Here is a 20,734-nt window from a genome sequence, read left to right on the forward strand (position 1 = left end):
ATTACGATTAGTACACATAATGTAGTGGGATCACAAGACTGTATAGCACAGAGAAGTCAAGTAGTGACTCTATAGCATCTTACTATGGTGATGGACACTGACTCCATTGGGGTGTGTATCTGGTGACTCAATAATGTGGGTGAATATAGTAACCACAATGTTGTTCATGTGAAACCTTTTTAAGACTGTATATCAATGATATCTTAACAAAAGAAAGAAAGATAAAAAAACAATTATATGAAGATGACTTCACTTTTACTTTTTGAAGTTCTTGGACAAGTTATTAATTCACTGTGAGACTCAATTGGATTTGCATAAAAATGGGGATACTGATACCTACTGAATTTGCTAGGTTATTAAAAAGATAAAATAAATTGTGCAGTATGTATTGTACTTGGTTCAGGGGAACTTTCCTTTCCATCCACTAGACTGCAGCCTTGAGAGTAGGATTTCAGGAATTTTTCAAATCACTGATCCATATTACATCCTTAATAATAAATGTTCAATAGACTGAACTCCCCACAGTCCTTACTATTAACGCAATAGACATCAATTTTGTCTTCTAGTGAGTGCCAGGAAAGCTGTGAAGTGAAACTTAATTGTTTTCTTTTGGTTTTTATTGTTTTTTAGGAAAACACTGAGTGTTAACAATCCCTAAGATAGAGGAAAGAAGTCAGAAATAGCTAGTGACTGCCTAGAAATGAAGAGTGTTGAGTTAAAGATGGTGATGCAATCACCAGTAGTGAAAAGGTTGGTCAGGTTGGATGGAGAAGTTAAGTGCAGTTGTCACCATATTCTCATAGGTGTAGAGAGAATATGCAGGGAGGAGAACCTACAACTGCCAGACAATGTGAGAGGTGCATTTTATCTAATATGTACAATTTCTGAGATTGGGTTTATAGTTGGGTTTAAAGTTGACACCTTTATACACATACAAACACACACACAGGCACATATACCCACAGACACTATTACTGATCTGAAAGCTTTCATAGGGTTCCCAGAGATCGCTGACATAATCCTACCCCAAAGGGGCTCTCTATCTTCAGCATACCTACCTGATGTCTCTCATCATGCTTTGTACATCATAATGAACAATTAAGATTTAGAGGGATTTGAATAATTATGTGAATTAAGGAGAAGCATGATCAAGATTAGAATGAACTAGGCCCTTGTCCTGTGTGGGCCTTTGCTGGGAAACAGCAGTTCTGTCTCATTGTATTTCAAGTCCAACATCCTGTTTCCAATGCCTATCTATCAGCACCTTCACCATTATCTTTTTATAAAGAACTCCTATTGTTTCACAAATGTTTTCTTTTGACTATAAAATTTTGATTAAGCAGTGAAGTTTGATTTATTGTTAGAGAGATCAAGGACTATTTTTTATCTGCTCCATGCCAAGTGGGTAGTGTGTGGTAGAGTAGGGCAGTAGGTATTTATTGTTTATCAAATACAATTTTTTTCCAGTCACACATTCACTGGGAATCATGAATTTTACAAGTAAATTTATTACTAGGTCAAAATACAGTGGTAAATTCATTAACAATTATTTTATCATCTCCTCCATTCATTGCATTTCCCATAGTACAATCAGGGTCTATTAAATAAAAAAAGGAGGAGGACTTACTGAAGTCAGCAAAGTATAACATGAAATACAGAGTTAGCAACTAACTGGTAAATCTAGAGTATTCAGGCAAAAAATAAAAGGCTTGTTTGGCTATGTTTATTGTCCATACTTTCAGTTATTTCCTGTCCCCTTTACTTTGGGCTATATTGGTCAAGGATAAAAGTGAATCAGAGATCTGTGGTGTGATTTGATCATGAAAAATAAAAATGTTTCTCTTCGAAAAATGTTTCATGGGCTCATAGTTTGTGGACTGGTGCTAATGCTGAAAATTCAAGACTTTTGCTTTTGTAATTCTTAGTCAATTGTTAATGCTTGCCTTAGGCAGTGAAGTCCTAAAAAATGGGTTCATTAAGTAGCAAATACCTCTTAAATTGGATGAACAGAACAGTTTTAAAATGTGTATTTGATCTGGCCTTTTTGTATTATTTGTTAACCCCACAAAATGTAGATTTTTATCTCCAACTTCTGTTCATTCATTCGTGGCTACTTGAGGAAGTAATTTTTCTTTTCTTTACTTGCATAGAACTGCAAGATCATTGTTGGTAAAACTTGGCCACTGCTTAACAGAAGCAGCTTGTTTATATTACTTCCCATGTTTTTTAAAGACCAGCATTTATTATCCCTTAAGAAGTCCTTAACAGTGTTCTTTCTTAGGGTTTTTTTTTTTTTTTTCTGGAGGAATGTGTCATGGACTCAATTAGACTAATAATTTCTTGCCTATGAGGCCATAATAAATTTATTCTCTACTCAGTAGCTTTTAGAGAAAATTACTCAATATTAAAAGGGGAAAATCAAAATACAAGAAATCTTTTCTGGGAGGCTGTATCTCCCAGATTCTTGTCTTAAAAAAGTCCATTTGGATATTTAAAATAATCCTTATGTAATAAATCGAAGCTCTCTACTTGAATCTACCTACTATTTTAGGAATAAAAGGTAATGAAAATTCTCTGTTGGCAGAGTAAAGAAATGTTAACAACCCTGTCTAGTAGTTGAATTTAGGCATACTAACCTGTAACTATGTTGCCAAAACAAATGAAAATTCATTGCCTGCTATTGGAACGAATTTAGTAAGGTGACACTTCATTTTTGGGGCATCATCAGGGGAATGAGTTATTCTCCTTAAGTGAATTTTCCATGTAAATGTTTCAGTCACCTTTGTAAAACATATTATCAAGGCATGTTGGTTTCGTGCTGAAAACCTTCAGTAACTTCTCATTTTCTAAGGAATAATGCATTGCTTTATAATCTACCATTCCAGCTTCATCTCCCTCCAATTCTCCTACCATCTATGGTCCACTTCACTTTGCTTACCATTCTCTAGACTTACCACTCTTGTTTAATTCTTTGATTCCCAGATGCTATTCCATGTGGCCCATGACTCCACATCAGTTTCCTAGATTCCTTTTCTGTGTTCTCATAGCCCCAGTACCTGTTTCCAATACAGAAGCCATACCGTATGGTGACTTTTTATTTCTATGCGAGCTTCTCCCACTAAATTGGAAGTGAATAGTGGTTGGGGAACATGACCCCTTCACTTTCATATTTTAATCTTCATGCCTTTAGAGTCTCCTACAGTGCCTGACACATGACAGTACTATATTTATTTCTTGTGAGTATTGTAGCAAATTGCCAAAAACTGGGTGGTTTTAATGGTAGACATTTAAATTTCTCAGTTTCAGGTTCCAGAAATCTGACATTGAGATGTTGGCAGGGCTGCCCTCCCTCCAGAGACTCTGGCTGAGGATCTTTTCTGTACCTCTTCTAGCTTTCGTGCCTGCCAGCAGTCCTGGGCATTACTTGGTTTATAGCTGTACCACTTAGTTCTTGCCACCATCTTTACAACACCTTCTACATGTGTCTGTTTCAAAATTCCGTCTGCCTTTCTCTTATAAGGATATATGTGATTGCATTTAGGGCCCACCTGGAAAATGCAGCATAAGCCCTTCTTCTAAAGATCCTTAACTGAATCATGTCTTTTGCCACATACGGTAATATTGACAGTTTCCAGACATTAGAATGTGGAAATATCTTTAGAAGCCATCATCCATCTATTGTAGTTATGTAAGATATTTTTAAACTGAAATACTCATTCAAATACTAAAACTTTCAAAACACTAAGACATATTTGAAGAAAATATTACTAAAACATATCCCATACTTAATTATGTCCTTAATTAGAGTATGGCATTCTGACTATAATTTTCTATTTTTTGATGCCAGTGTTTTCTGATTTCAAGGCAAAACTGTACTTTCAGTCACGAATTAATTTTAGGCTCCCAGACAATTTAGGAAATCTCTTTCATTGCTCTCTAAATAGGTTCAAACTACAGTAGTTTTTGAATATCTATGTAATGGAAATCTATACATACAAATAAGATTCAGTTCTTTTTTCAAAGAAATTATTTATTAGTGTGGAAAACAGACATGAAAGTAGAACCATATCAATACAATATTCAACTGTTATGTGGTTAAACGGTTAACACTTTTAGCTTTATGTATGAGAAGTTGCTATTTGGCTGTCTATCACTATTCCCCTGGAAACCCGGTAAAGTGACATATTAACTGTAGTTTTGACATTAGTTAGGTTAAAAATGGCCCTTGGTTAGCAATTGCATCTAGGCTTAGGAGAAGTATGGGTGAACTATATTAAGAATAAGTGAATAATAAATAACTGGGGATACCATAGCAGGATTGCCAGGCAGTGCTAGGCATCTAGGTGGGGTTGGATATAAGAACTCACGGCAGATCCAAGGTATACGGTTATGTAACTTTTCTCCAGCAGAGCCTGGTCACCCAAGTATGGGAACAAACTAGATGGGTTTGTAGTATTCTTCAAGGTTAGAGTTTGCCGGTAGTTTCAGTGAAATTATTTGGTGCTAGGGACTTTGAGATGTTGGCTAGGTAAGTTCTGGTGACAAATCATGGGCTCTAGAGAATACAAAGTGGATAGAAAGGGACTGGGAACGTAGTGGAGGCCACAAGGGTCTTTGTCCTCCTTGGCAGTGGAAGAGATGCTGTCAGCTAGGGCATGAGAAACAGAAAGGAAAGGGAACAGTAGCTGAAGAAGAGCTGTTTGAATGAAGGAGATCAAACATGGAACGATTACCTGTAGGGACAAGAACGTGCTTTGGGAGGAAGTGACTGAAGCAGAGTAGGTGGAAGGTAGCTGAGACTAAGAAGGCTCAAAATTATAATGTTGCTATGTGGGATGGATCCTCTGACTAATGCTCAGATGACTCAAGATGACAAGAGCACTTGGGGTGGAGGTAAGACCGCGTGTCAGATCACAAGTTACACTGCAGATCACCAAAGAATTGGAGTAGTTACTCAGGGGACAGCAGATGACAGCAGCCAGGAGGAGGAAAGGGACTCCAAGAACAATGCGTTGTTATGTAGAGGTGGAAGAGAATGGAAGAGCAGGGAGAGAAGCAGGGCTCTCCCCAGGCTCTGAGGTAGCTGATGGGTGAGGGAAGAGACCCTCTGTACTGGGTTCAGTGGCCTTGTGGGAGAGGAAGGTTTTTTTCTCACGGTAGAGATAACATTTTCAGAAGAGGGCGATGAGTGTTCACAAGAGAACAGGGATTACAGGAGGCTCCATGCCATGAATTTGGGTTGCAAGAGAATAGCAGTGGGGAGAGAGGCACTTAGTTGTGCAGAAGCTTTTAAGAAAGCATAAAGTAATTAAGTGATGAGAAGAAAAGAGGAAAATAGTCTAAGTTCAGGAAAAGACAATAACAAAGAGTTTAAGGAGATAAGGTGCATGGATGGCATTGATAGCCTGAAATATCCCAATCTTCAAATCAGTCACTTTGGTTGAGGGCCATCAGAAGTAACTGGCTTGGTTTTAGCAAAGCTGAAGAGAAACATCTCAAGGTGGTAAGGACCAATCTTCGGCTTGGAATGGGGGGGTGGTGAGGATTTGACACAGCAGGCACTTACTGCTGTCAAGGGTGAAAAGTGCTTTTGGATTTTTGGTAAGTTATGTCATACTCAAATCTACTGTTTTGGTCTATTTATAGACTGGAATTGGGTAATTTTCTTTTTCCTAAACCAAGGAACTTCTGTTCAGTAAAATTCTTTTAAAAATGGTCCTTCTCTAATTCTGGTTTTCTACCTATGATTTTAGAGTAGTGGGTAGATCAGATGTTTCATATCAAGATTTTAAAAGTCCAGTTTCCTTTTTAACATGCTGCCTAATTTTCCCCTTTTGTATTGAAGAAAAAAGGTTTTCTTTCTTAAATTAGTGGATGAAATTGTTTAATAATTTTTAGGAAATGTTAAATATTAGTCATAACCTGTTCAAGATAAAGTTCTTAGTTAATTATTTATCCATGTTTTATTAACAAAATAACATTGAATTTGATATGGGTTTCCTTCCTACTTTTCTAATTTTTCCAGCTTGGAAACATCAAGTCCAGAAATTGTATCTGTGATTCAGGCTGTGCTATTCTAATGTTCTCAGAAGCTCACCATTTGGAAGAGCAGTAATAACTTCTAGGTCCAACATTCATAATGCTTGGTGATCTGATGGTTTGGAATGATTGGTTTAGACTTAAGGACATTTCTACATTTGCCAAGAAATTTTCTTCTTTACAAATTGTTGAAGATATTTTTCTTGACCTGAGTTAATTTTCCCAGACAATCTCATTACATTCTTGGGACCATAAATTCATAGCTTAAATTGTTCTCAACTGAAAGCTGTGGCATATTAATATTTTCAGTAGATCTGCATACTTTTGTCTCTTGTATCCTTTACATTGACTTTCTCAATTCAAGTATGTTAGGAATAAATAATAAATGTAATATTGAGATTATAAAATACTTTTTAACCTATCAAGATTTTTCAAAAGATGGTCTTAAAGGTAAAGACCACATTTCTTTCATGAATTTTAGAGCTCCCACCTAATCTTTCTGAGGAACAATTGATAAATATAATTTTATATATTTAAAGTTTATGATGTGATCATTTATATGCATATCTTGTAGAATGATTACAAAAATCAAGAAAATTAATATATCCATCACTTCACGTGATTTAAAAGAATGCTTCACATCTCAGTGATCTTAAATGAGTTGTTAAGATCTCTCAACAACTTTTGAGTATGCACTATTATCTATATTGTTATAGATATGGTCTGTAACAGAATACATTATGTGGTCACCATGTTCTACATTAGATCCTCAGAACTATCCTTCTTATAACTGAAAATTTATACTCTTTGACCCACATTTTCCCATTTACCCTTCCTTCCAGCCCCTGGCAACCACCGTTCTATTTTGTTTCTATGAAATCAGCCTTTTAAAAAATTTAGATTTCACATATAAGTGACACCATACAATATTTGTCTTTCTCTGTCTGACTTATCACTTAGTATAATGCCCTCCAGGTTCATCCATGCTGTAAAAAAGGTGATATTTCCTTCTTTTTTATGGCTGAGCAATATCCCTTTGTGTGTGTGTGTGTGTGTATATATATATATATATATATATATATATATATATATATATATATATATATAAACACATTTTCTTTATCCATTTATCCATTGAAGGACATTTAGGTTATTTCTGTATCTCAGCTATTGTGAACAACATTGTAATGAATGGAAGTGCAGACATCTCTTCAAGACTACTGATTTCATTTCCTTTAGATAGTTACCCAGGAGTGGGATTGTTGGAATAGATGATATTTCTATTTTTAACTTTTTGAGGAGCTACTGTAGTTCTATTTTACATAATGGCTATACCAATTCACATTCCTGCCAACAGTATATAAGGGTTCCCTTTTCTTCACGTCTTTGCCAACATTTATTTTCATTGAATATATATATATTCACTGAAGTGATCCTAAATAAGTCATTAAAACCTGTCTTTTCTATAAACTGGCAGACTTAGGAGAAATAGAGGAAACTCTGACAAACAGCCCTTGAAATATCTTATAGAAATAATTTTCCACATATGACAAGTTTTAAAATTAAACATTCACACTTGTATTTTTAAAGCAGGCTACTATAGAAAATATTTTTAGTTCTACTAAATGTTTGGAAGCAAAATATATTTAACTTTTAGGTTCCTTTCCAAACTCTATTCATATCTTTAATTAATTTCAATTTTTTTAGGCAGCAAATCATAGCTGAGAAAATGAACCAGATTTCTCATCATTTTTACATTCTTGTATAAATGTTTTTCTATGCAAGCATGCAAGCACGGTTATTATACATGAAGTTAAAGTTACTTGAATCAAAATTTATCTTTTCTCATTTCCTTTATCAATTGTACTCAGTTAAAATGAGAATTACTCCTTATCCCACACAGAGTTTCAAGATAAGCTGTTATTGCTCTTGCTCCCTCCGACCTGGGGAAAGTTTGTCATGGTCAAAACTTTAAATTAAAGCAAGAGAATACAGTGACTAATAAGTAGATAAAACGATGCCTTTTAGTTTCTTAGAGTCATTCTTAGAAACTTATTGGAATTGTATGTATAATTATATATACACTTTTAATTAGGGATGTTATCAGCATTAACTGCAACTTTTATTATGGGAATTACTACACTGTAATATGGCAGATGATATGTCCTTTTTATAAGTAACGATCACAGGATTCAAATATAACAGACTCTGAGATTGCTCACCAGAGTGAAAATTATGCAAAAGGTGATATTCTCCCGAACAATACAGTGCCTTAAAGTGACATTCCTAAAACCTTGCATGTGTTATCTAGTGACAGGGATTTAACAAGAAGAAAAGTAATGTCCTGAATTTCAAACTGGTTTGGATCTAATTTAACAAAGCTGTTTGAGTGCTTTCTTTTAAAAAACTAGGAGGGAACATTTTTCTCTGCAAATTCTAATCCTTTGGCTCTGCTGCAGTAGACTCTGCTATTGAGTTGATCTGACATTTTGCTTCTAATTCCTGGGCAAAGATTGCAGCAGTTTAGTGAGAAAGGCACATTTTTTTTTTTGGCTGTTGACATTTCACTTGGTTATTTACTATCTCTTTGAAAAAATGACCTCCCACCTTTGTTCTTTATTGCTTCTCTCCATCAATTTCTGCCTTCCTCAGTCTCTAGCCCCTGGAAGTGCTTTTATCAACAAGTGCGGCCTGCCCAGCAAGCAAGCCAATTCTAATCTGAGCAGGAAGTGTATTAGAGCATCTTAGTCCACCAAGTCTGGAATTACTCTTGCTATTATCTGGTGCTGCAAACTACACTGAACAATATTTGCCCCAGAGGGAGACATTATCTTTATTACTCTGGTTAGGAAACCAATGTGCCACTGCCCCGGAGTGAGGCACTAACTTCCTGAGTGCTCAGGAAACTGAATGCCACTTGTCCCTACAGATGGACTTAATTCATACAACTGATTTTCTGCTGAGATTTTCCTGTCTAGAATGAGTTTCTGCCCCAAGCATAGTCTCCTTTACTGGATTCCTTACATTTCACTTAATTTTTCTGATCTCCTTCACCAAGATGCTAGTCTGTTCCTTGCTCATAATCATTTCCACCTGTGTCTCTGTAAATGGACTGATGACATAGATTCCAGGCCCCAAGGACCTGAATTTGAATCAGATTTAGGTATCAGTGTATGCAGATGTTAGCCAGCACACTGAACCACACCTCTCTGGGCCTTTGTCAGACTGTCCACTGGATTGCACAATCTACTTCATTTATATTTTTCCTCAGATCCTGTTTAAGGGGGTCATTCTCCATGGCATACCTATATGACTATGACTGCTTTTGTACCAGGCTATCTCTTAAAAAATTTTTTTGGAAGAGTAATGGATACACAATGTTGTACTAGTTTCAGGTGCACAACATAGTGATTCAGTATTTTTATACATTATGAAATGGTCATCACAATAAGTCTATAACATCTGTCACCATACAAAATTATTACAATATTATTGGCTATATTCCCTATGCTATATACTATACCCATGTCTTATTTATTTTGTAACTAGAAGATGGTACTTCTGAATCCCCTTCACAAGTTTTGTTCATCTCCCTTGCCCTTCTACTCTGGCAATGATCAATTCATTCTCTGTATCTATGAGTCTCTTTCTGTTTTGCTGTTTCATTGGTTTTGTTTTTCTAGATTTCACATATACGAAGTCATATGGTGTTTGTCTCTCTCTAAATTATTTCACGTAACATAATACCTTCCAGGTCCATGCATATTGTCACAAGTGGGTGTTGTAGATGAATCAGCTTTGGAAGATAGAGATAGGGTCTCTATAGACTCTATAGAGGTAGAGGGAAGACTTGTTTCCTGACTAGGATAGTAAAAAATATTATTTACCTCCTGGGCAAAGGATGACATTGTCAGCTAGCATTGCCTTTTATAAGGTCGAGGAGTGTCCTAAACTTGAGGTTCATAAACTGTGACCAAGTCAGCTGTGTTCACTGCCTCCACCTGGACCTCTCTACATTGCCTCCATGGGGCCTGGGGGTGGGGGACAGTGGACTTGTACATAAAACTCATGCTGTTTGCTGTACTATGATTAATAAAACCCTTTGTGCAAAACCCAGGAGTTTCCTGTCTTCTGCTAGCCTGTATAAAACTGTGACAGGCTAAAATTTCACACCCATCACAATTGTTACAACTATCTTACCCTGTTTTTGTGAAGTGGAAGAAATACAGACTTTAGAGTAACCTGTACTAGAATTCCAATTCAGTCACTTAGCTGCTTTGTGATCTCATGCAAATTAATAGCCCCTGTCTCATTCTCCTCATTTATAACATTGGCTGACATTGCTGAGAATTAGAAAATGCATGTACATAAGACTGGTTTTGCATATGTCACAGATCATAGAGCTAAATATTGGAACCAGGATATCTGGTCCTCAAAGCTGAGTTCTTTACATGGTGTCACATGGATCCGATAGGAAATACCATTAGATATATTGACTAACCCTCTCTTGTTTCTCCTGTTCCACTAATTTCAGGCATAACTATTATGAACTTTCAATATCTCTAGTTAATTTTTCACTAGATATTTTTAGAGAAGATGTATGTATACTAATTTGGAAGTGTTGGTTGAATTTGTGATCTTGCCTTCTGGAAAATATGCCATTTTGCATATATTACACATTTCCCCTCAGAATTTAAAGAACTCTGTACTCCTTTAAAAATTTCACATCCTTTTTTTGAATTACAGAGGATAACTGAACAGATTTTGCATTTAACTGTTATTGGCTGAAATTCTCAAAGTACTGTTCAGTTCTTCCCAAAATATTCCGACTCTGCAATCATTCACTTAGCCTTAAAACTTTCCTCAAATTTACATAGAAAGCTGACCAGATACACTATGTGACTAATTGAACATCTTAAAACATAGTAATGCCTTCTGAAAAAACTATTTTGCACATTCAGGTAGCCATGTGGTCTACACAGATGCATATCATTAGTATAATACTATTTTCTAGATACGTGAAAAATTATTACATTATTCATCCTACATTAAAGCACACAATGTCTACAATGAAGATCAAATTGGACAATGTTTGTATCATTTATTTTAACTTGAATCTCCTTTAGAATCCTGTTTAGTTGTTACCTTACTTGACTGAGTCTTTTGTCTTAATTATGAAATATGTCTTAAGTAATTATGTTTTAAGTATGATGATAACACTTGCCTTCTCTTAGATTATTAAACCTTTTTTCTTTTTTCAAGGAATTTTTGAAAATCTTCTTTTCTTGTTTGGCTATGATTTGGGAAGTAAGGATATTTCCTTAGATTTGCCCCTGACTAAATATTCAATTTTCATGACTTTTTTACTATTCAACCATAACATTTATATTTAAATAATATGGATATATTTGTCTATCAATCCATACAATGATTCTGGTTCAGCAGTTGCATAATGCTTAACTCCATTATATCACTATTCTGTTGTATTTAATTATTCCTAAGTGGCCAAAATAATGTTTATTTAATTTCATCTTTTCATTTATTTATTTGCAAACTGTTTCAAAAAAAAGGATTAATGTTATCTATAAAGATACATATGCTATAATTAAATATGAAATAAATAATAAATGAAGAAATTAGGGCAAAGAGAAAAGAGCCACATATTTGCCTATGAAACTTCAAGCAAACAAAACATGAAGATCCATGTTCAATTTAATGTCCATGAGCTAATACAATTATTGTCTCCGCATTACAAAAAGACATTTTTCTTCTCATATATGACCTGTACAATGTGATTCACAATGTTCTAAGCCAAATATTTATGGCAACTGTATTAGTCTGGTCTGGCTGCTATAACAAAATACCACATAGTGGCTGGCTTAAACAACAGAAATTTATTTCTCACAGTTATGGAGGCTGGGAAGTCCAAGATCAGTTCTGGCTGATTCAGTTCCTGGAGAGGATTCTCTTCCTGGCTTGCAGAAGGCTGCTTTCTCTCTGTATCCTCCTATGGTGGAGAGAGAGCTTTGGTGTGTCTTACTGTTCTAATAGGAGCACCAGCTCTATTGGATTAGGGCTCTATGTTTATGATCTCATTTAACCTTTATTGCTTCATTACTGACTCTATCTACAAATATATTCACAAATCCATTCAACATATGGATTTAGTGGGGGACAAACATTCAGTCTGTAACCAATATAGTAATATTTCATAGGCTTGTTTCTTACAAAATCCTTCAGTGTTGGCTGATGGTACTACCCAAGTACATTTGAGTAAATGCACAATTGGTGTTCATTTCTATCACAGCTATATCTAAATTTGGAAAAAATGTAAATATTTACTAGAAGGATATTTGGTAAAGAAATTTTGATATTTGCATATGACATCTTTTACATAAATGTTAAACCTCTTCCTTCAAGAATCTTTAATTAAGTGGATGAGTATTTACTAGATAACTGTCAGTCAAAGAGTGAGGTTACAAACTATTTCTGTTTCCCATATCCCAATTGTAATAATGTATCTGTACAGAAAATACAAGAAGAAAAGATTAACAATGATTAGCTCTGGGAAGAGGAATTGGAAGCAATTTTATTTTCTTTATATTTAAAAAAGTTTCCACTTACAGTGGTTCTTTATAATGTTTATTATCACTGTTGGAAAACGAAGTGGATGTTAAAAAAAAAAAGCCATCTTACTTACTTCTGACCATGAAAGAAATCCAGTTACTGGTACAACATTTAAGGCTTAAGGCTCTGCTCTGTGACATATTTCTTTTCTTTTTTTTTTAAAGTGAAGCATAACTGTCATACAACATTACACAGTTGACCCTTGAACAACTTGGGTTTGAACTGTTCAGGGCCACTCATACACAGACTTTTTCAATAAATATGTGGACATTTTTTTTGGAGATTTGCAACAGTTTGAAAAAAATTTCTTTTCACTAGCTTACTTTATTGTAAGAATACAGTATTCAATACACAGAACATATAAAATATGCGTTTCTCAACTGTTTGTTATCAATAAGGCTTCCAGTGAACAGTAGGGAATTCTAGTTAAGTTTATGGGAAGTCAAACTTATAGGCAGATTTTCAACTGTGCAGGGGGTCAACACCTTTAACCCCCGTGTTGTTCAAGCATCAGCTGTATTATTTTCAGTTATTTGACAATTATATATATTATGAAATGCTCACCACGGTAAGTATTGTTACCATCTGTCACCATACAAAGTCATTACAGTATTATTGACTATATTCCCTATGCTGTACTTTTCATCCCTGAGACTTACTTTATAACTGGAAGTTTGTACCCTTTAATCCCCTTCATTTATTTTACTGATCCCCTTCTGCTCTGGCAATCACTAGTTTGTTCTCTTTATTTAAGAGTCTGTTTCTGTTTGTTGTTTACTTTTTGTTTTTGTTTTAGATTCCACATATATAAGTGAAATCCTATGTTTTGTTTCTTTTTCTGACTTATTTTGCTTTGCATAGTACCCCCAAGTCCATTCATGTTATCACAAATTGTAAGATTTCATTCCTTTTTATAACTGAGTAACATTCCATTATGTATATACCACATCTTCTTTATCCATTCATCTGTTAATGGACACTTAGGTTGCTTCCATATCTTGGCTATTGTAAATAATGATGCAATAAACATAGGGGCGCTAAAAATCTGTGAAAAAGTGTTTTACTGTTCTTTGGGTAAATACCCAGAAGTGGGATTATTGGACCCTATGGTATTTCTATTTTTAATAATTTGAGGAACTGCCACACTGTTTTAAATACTGGCTGCACCAATTTACATTCCCACCAACAGTGCACAAGTGTCCCTTTCTTCCACATCCTTGCCAACATTTGCTATTTCTTGTCTTTTTGATATTAGTCGTTCTCCCTGGTGTGAAGTGGTTTCATTGTGGTTCTGATTTGTAGTCGCTGATGATTAGTGATGTTGAGAATCTTTTCATATGTCTGTTGGCCTTCTGTATGTCTTCTTTGGAAAAATGTTTATTTAGGTCTTCTGCCAATTATTTAATTGGATTGGATTGTGTGTGTGCGTGTGTGTGTGCGTGCGTGTGTGTGTGTGTGTGTGTGTGTTTGGGTTTGTGTATGTTGAGTTTTATGAGTTCTTTACATATTTTAGATATTAACTCCTTATTGGATATCTTTTCCCATTCAGTAAGTTGCCATTATCTTCTCCCATGCAGGAGGTTGTTTTTACATTTTGTTGATGGTTTCCCTTGCTGTTCAAAAGCTTTTCAGTTTGATGTAGTCCCATTTCTTTATTTTTGCTTTTGTTTTCCTTGCCTGAGGAGACAGAACCAGAAAAATGTTGCTAAGGCTGAAGTCCAAGACTTTACTGTCTATGTTTTCTTTTAGGAGTTTCATGACTTCAGATCCATGACCTATTTGGAATTTTCCTTTCAGGGTTTCCTTTCTCTACATAAAGCCCTCACCCTGGCCAAACTGAACTTCTTGCTGGTAGATGGATATGTATTCATGCTTTCTTACCTTGGTGTTCGCACTTTTAGCTTTGCTTCCACCAGTAACTCTATCCCTTCACCTCTAATTGTCAGTTTCTGTTTAATGATGCGCTCCTTGTTCTCCACCAACCTAATGAAATTGTCTTTACTTCCCCAAATTCTCTTTGAACATATCTTTCCTACAAACTCCCAAGTTATTTTTGTCTTTTTATGGCAGTAACCTCCTTACAAGAAAACATTATTCATCTAAGTGAGTTTTTTTCTCCTTTTAAACATATAGTTCCTTAAGACTAATATTTTTCTATCTGTTTTGTGTCCTTTGTGGTGCCTAGGACACATATAGCAGAGTTTCAGTTATATTGCTGTATAACAAACCGCCCCAAAGTTAGTGACCCAACAGAGTAACCATTTTGTTATTTCTCTGGGACTTCCCTGGGTAGTGTTTCTGCTCTAAGGATGTTGGCTGAGACTGTAGTCACCTGAGGATTCAAATGGGTTGAATGGACAAGATGGTTAACTCAAAACCTGGTCATTAGTCCTGGCTGTTGGCTGGAAGCTCAGGTGGAATTGTATACCAGAGTAGTCTGGGCTCCTTATTGCATGGCTGCTGGGTTGCAGAAGGAAGCATGCAAATAACAAGAATTCCCAAGAGTCAGGAAATGAAACCACCAGTCCTCTTAAAGGCCAGACCTGGGATTGTCACACTGCATTTCTGCCACATTCTATTGGTCAAGTGGTCAGAAAAACAGCCTAGATTCAAGGGAAGGGGATATAAGTGCAACCTCTCAGTGAGTCAAGTGACCAAGAACTTGCAGCTATATTGAGTAATCACAGCAGGTAAACAAGTTCCTTTATTCAACCAATATTATGAAGCACCCATTATTTTAGGCATTGAGATTAAAACAATGAGAAAAAAATAAAAGTAAAAACTCCCTGTTCATTGCGAAGCTTTCATTTTAAATAAAAGAAAGAAAATAAAAAACAAAATACATAGTGCATTAGAAGATGGTAAATGCAATAAGTGAGGTAACCATGTCACAGGATCCCCATTGGCAGCTTATCACAGTGTACATGCTAGTAGCACCCTTTAGGAACACTAGGTGTATTGATTTGGTAAAAAAATTATGTGGTCATCTTAACTGTGGCAAAATGAAACAGAATAAGTCACAGGATGTGTGGGATGTTGGGGATTACCTGTGTTAATAAGATGATCAGTAAAAATATCACTGAGATCTTCCACCACATCAGCAAAAAGGACAAAAACCACACAATCATCTCCATTGATGCTGAAAAAGCATTCTACAAAATTCAACATCATTCATGATAAAAACTCTCAACAAAATGGGTATAGAGAACAAGTACATCAACATAATAAAGGCCATATATGACAAACCCACAGCCAACATTGTACTTAATAGTGAGAAGCTGACAGCTTTTCCTTTAAGATCAGGAACAAGACAAGGATGCCCACTCTCCCCATTTATATTCAACATAGTTCTGGAGGTCCTAGCCATGGCAATCAGACAAAACAAAGAAATAAGAGGCATCCAGATTGGCAAACAAGAAGTTAAACTGCCTTTGTTTGCAGATGACATGATATTGTACAAAAAAAATCCCTATAGAATGCACTCCAAAACTAGTAGATCTAATATCTGAATTCAGCAAAGTTACAGGAAATAAATTAATATGCAGAAATCTGTGGCATTCCTATACACTAACAATGAACTAACAGAGAGAGAAATGAGGAAAACAATTCCATTCACAGTTCATCAAAAAGAATAAAATACCTAGGAATAAACCTAACCAAGGAAGTGAAAGACCTATACTCTGAGAACTACAAGACACTCATGGGAGAAATTAAAGAAGATACCAATAAATGGAAGTACATCCTGTGCTCGTGGATAAGAAGAATTAATATTGCCAAAATGGCCATCCCGCCTAAAGCAATCTACAGATTCAATGCCATCCCTATCAAAATACCAATAGCATTCTTTAATGAACTAGAGAAAATAGTTCTAAAATTCATATGGAACCACTAGAGATCCTGAACAACCAAAGCAAGACTGAGAAGGAAAAATAAAGCTGGGGGGATTACGCTCCCCAGCTTCAAGCTCTACTACAAAGCCACAGTAATCAATTCAATTTGGTACTGGCACAAGAACAGACCCATAGAACAATGGAACAGAACAGAGAGCTCAGATATAAACCCAAGCATATATGGTTGATTAATATACAATAAAGGAGTCATGGACATACAATGGGGAAATGACAGCCTCTTCAATGGTGTTGGCAAAACTGGACAGCTACATGTAAGAGAACGAAACTGGATTATTGTTTAACCCCATACACAAAAGTAAACTCGAAATGGATCAAAGACCTGAATGTAAGTCATGAAACCATAAAACTCTTTGAAGAAAACATAGGCAAAACCTCCTGAATATAAACATGGGCAACTTTTTCCTGAACGCTTCTCCTCAGGCAAGGGAAACAAAATAAAAAATGAACAAATGGGACTACATCATGCTAAAAAGCTTCTGTACAGCAAAGGACAACATCAGCAGAGCAAAAAGGCATCCTACAGTATGGGAAAAATATATTTTTAAATGAAAAATCCAACAAAGGGTTAACATCCAAAATATATAAAGAACTCACACGCCTCAACACCCAAAAAGCAAATAACCCTATTAAAAAATGGGCAGAGGATATGAGCAGAAACCTCTCCAAAGAAGAAATTCAGATGGCCAACAGATACATGAAAAGATGCTCCACATCACTAATTACCAGGGAAATGCAAATTAAAACCACAATAAGATATCACCTCACACCAGTTAGGATGGCCAACATAGAAAAGACTAGGAACAACAAATGCTGGCAAGGATGTGGAGAAAGGGGAACCTTCCCACACTGCTGGTGGGAATGTAAATTAGTTCAAACATTGTGGAAAGCAGTATGGAGTTCTAAAAAAACCAAAAAACCAAAAATAGAAATACCATTTGACCCAGAAATTCCACTCTTAGGAATTTACCCTAAAAATGCAGGATCCCAGTTTCAAAAAGACATATGTACCCCTACTTATAGCAGCACTATTTGCAAAAGCCAAGAAATGGAAGCAACCTAAGTGTCCATCAGTAGATGAATGGATAAAGAAGATGTGGTACATAAACACAATGGAATATTATTCAGCCATAAGAAGAAAACAAATCCTACCATTTGCAACAACATGGATGGAGCTAGAGGGTATTATGCTCAGTGAAATAAGCCAGGCAGAGAAAGACAAGTACCAAGTGATTTCACTCATCTGTGTAGCATAAGGACAAAGCAAAAACTGAAGGAATAAAACAGCAGCAGACTTACAGAACCCAAGAATGGACTAACAGTTACCAAAGGGAAAGGAACTGGGGAGGGTGGGTGGGAAGGGAGGGATAAGGGTAATAAGGGGCATTATGATTAGCACACATGACATGGAAGGGGGAGCACAGGGAAGGCAGGAAAGCACAGAGAAGACAACTAGTGACACTATAGCATCTTACTACACTGATGGGCAGTGACTGTAATGGGGTATGTGGTGAGGACTTGAAAATGGAGCAACACAATGTTGCTCATGTGATTGTACATTAATGATACCAAAAAAAAAGAAAAAATATCCCTAAGAAGGAAAACACGAATAAAGATCTAAAAGAGTTAGGGAGGCAAGGTGTGTGGGTATATTTATGTGTTTCAGCTCAATAAACATGTGAAATTTTCACATGAAAATGAAGAAAAAGTTATTGCTATACATTTGTAAATAGAAGTCACAGCTTCTGCTGCTTCTAAATTAGTATGCTCTGCAATTAATTTGATTGACTCAAGATACCCAAGTCCCCCTATTTCTTATTTGTTTCTAAAAGATTTTGCATGTTACATAATACTCACTTTGGTATTATAACAGCTTCTGAAATGAACTAAATTTAATTTGGGAATATGTTTACTTACAGAAAAAAAAATCGAGAGATATCAGAGGCACTGCTTCCAAAACTACTTGTAGATTTTAGAGCATATCAACCTGTGCTCTTTTGGAAAACATTGTGAAATATGAACGTTTTTCACCAGAGGGTGCTATAGCCATCTGAAGTGAAGTACAACAGCATCCCCCAAGCGTCAGGTCCTCGCAAGAGCTGAGAGCTTTGCTCTGGGAAATGGGATTTTTAAAGTGTTCTCTCTTCCCTGTTTTTCTCTCCTTCTTTTCTAGTCTCCTCATATTACCTCCAACAGCTTCACCAAATGTTATAATTTCATTGATACTTTATGTCAATTAGCATTAGAATCATTTGAGAACTCCTGGTAGCAACATGGATTATGAACAAGTAGGTAATTCACAAAATGATGCAGGTATATGTAAGCATGATAGGATAAGCTGAAGTATATTTTCTGCCAAAAAGTTACCCTTATGTTTTTATTATGGAAAACAGTAACATTTGGTTATTATACAGTGTCTTCTGAATGAATGAATGAGCTATTATATAAATGATAAACAGATTTATGATCATGATGGTATATCTTTTGCCCATGGGGCTCAACATTCATATTCAAATAGGAGAATAAAAAGATCTTGTACCATAAATTATAATAAAGTATGAACCAATAAGCTATTTTTCCCCATAAGCCAGGATGACCTGGTTTTACTACCTATAAATATAAATAATAATATTAACTATCTCAAGAGGTTGTTGTGTGGATTATATAAGTCATTCACGTGAGACTCCTGACACAATGCCTGACACACAGTAAGCCCTTATTATTGTTGTGGTTCCTGGGGGCTTTAGAGTTGGGTCCAACTGGCTGTACCACCTAATGTCTGAGTAACATTAACTAGGTTATTTAATTGCTCAGTGCCTTATTTTTTCATATTTAAAATGATGATAACCATAGAATTTATCTCACAGATTTATTAAGAGAGTTATATAAACCAATATACATAGAGTATTTAGTCACAGAGCCTTTCTCAGTAAATGCTCTATGATTATTAATTACTACCAAATAGCTGTACCACATGATAAACTACAGCATCGTTTAGATTTCTATGATTTTCCTATGTTCTTTTAAAATACCAAAGTACATTCTGTTTGATTTCTCTGGTGCTGACTTCTCTTTCCTGGAGTCTAAATTGTCTTTTCTTTGCCCACTTTTGGACTCCCTCTCCAGGGATGTTACCCTCCAGGGACAGATGATAGATACCCTCTATACCACTTGACCTATAGGACTGGATGCTACCCAAGTGTCCTTGGACAGCTTCTGAAAGGTCCTTTCATGTAGGTACTGAAATGTCTTCATTTCAATGCTATATTGCTATTTTTCCTAATTATCAAAGTAGCCATTTCCATCAGAGAAAGATTTGGAAAGCTCAGAGACAGGCAAATGAGTAGGAAAATAGACAACCATCATATTAAGAGCATGGACTTTGCTCTGCCACTTGCTCCTATAAAGCCTTGGATCACAAGCCGTTTTGAAAATCTGGGGCCTTTCTCAAGCCTCATGGCCACTTCAGGCTCCGTCTTATAGTCTCTGGCAAATTCTTACTTGAAGTTCTTTACATCTGCCCAAGCATTAACCCACGGCTGAAACCAGCGTCTGTCATTGAATTTCCCCCAAATATGTTTCTCTCACAAGGACTCTGCTTGTAACAGACTGTAAGCGAGGGTCTCAGAGGTCCAAAAAGGGATTATTTTGGCAAACGCAATTCTGAAGTGGAATATTAGGGCATTCCTATTCCTTAAAGTTCCTGCAGGATTTCCTCCTGGCGTTTGGTTACCTCTTCTTGTGTCTTTCCTCCCCTCTCTTCTCAATCATCCCCTTTTGTCCCAGGGGAGAAAGAAAACAATTCCCCCCATTTTCTCTGGCAGAATAACAACTTTCATCAATCATACTAACTTTTCTATTTCATGTTACTTTTTCTATTTAACTTTCTTATAGGTATTTTCTCATAAAAATAAAAACTTTGTGAGCAACATTTTAATGCCTACATATTATGAATGAATAATATATTATTCTATTATATTGGAATACATAATTTTCCTAATCAACAATGGTTTGGACATGAAAAGGTTTCTTGTTTTTTAACTATTATAAATTTGACCTGAAGTTAACAGTTTATGAATACATTTTTGCACACAGCTCAGATCAATTCAAATTACTTATTTTATTAGTCTTTATTTAGTCTTATAAAATATAATCACCTT

Source organism: Manis pentadactyla, chromosome 12 (genome assembly GCF_030020395.1).
Source record: "Manis pentadactyla isolate mManPen7 chromosome 12, mManPen7.hap1, whole genome shotgun sequence".
Taxonomy (NCBI): Eukaryota; Metazoa; Chordata; class Mammalia; order Pholidota; family Manidae; genus Manis; species Manis pentadactyla.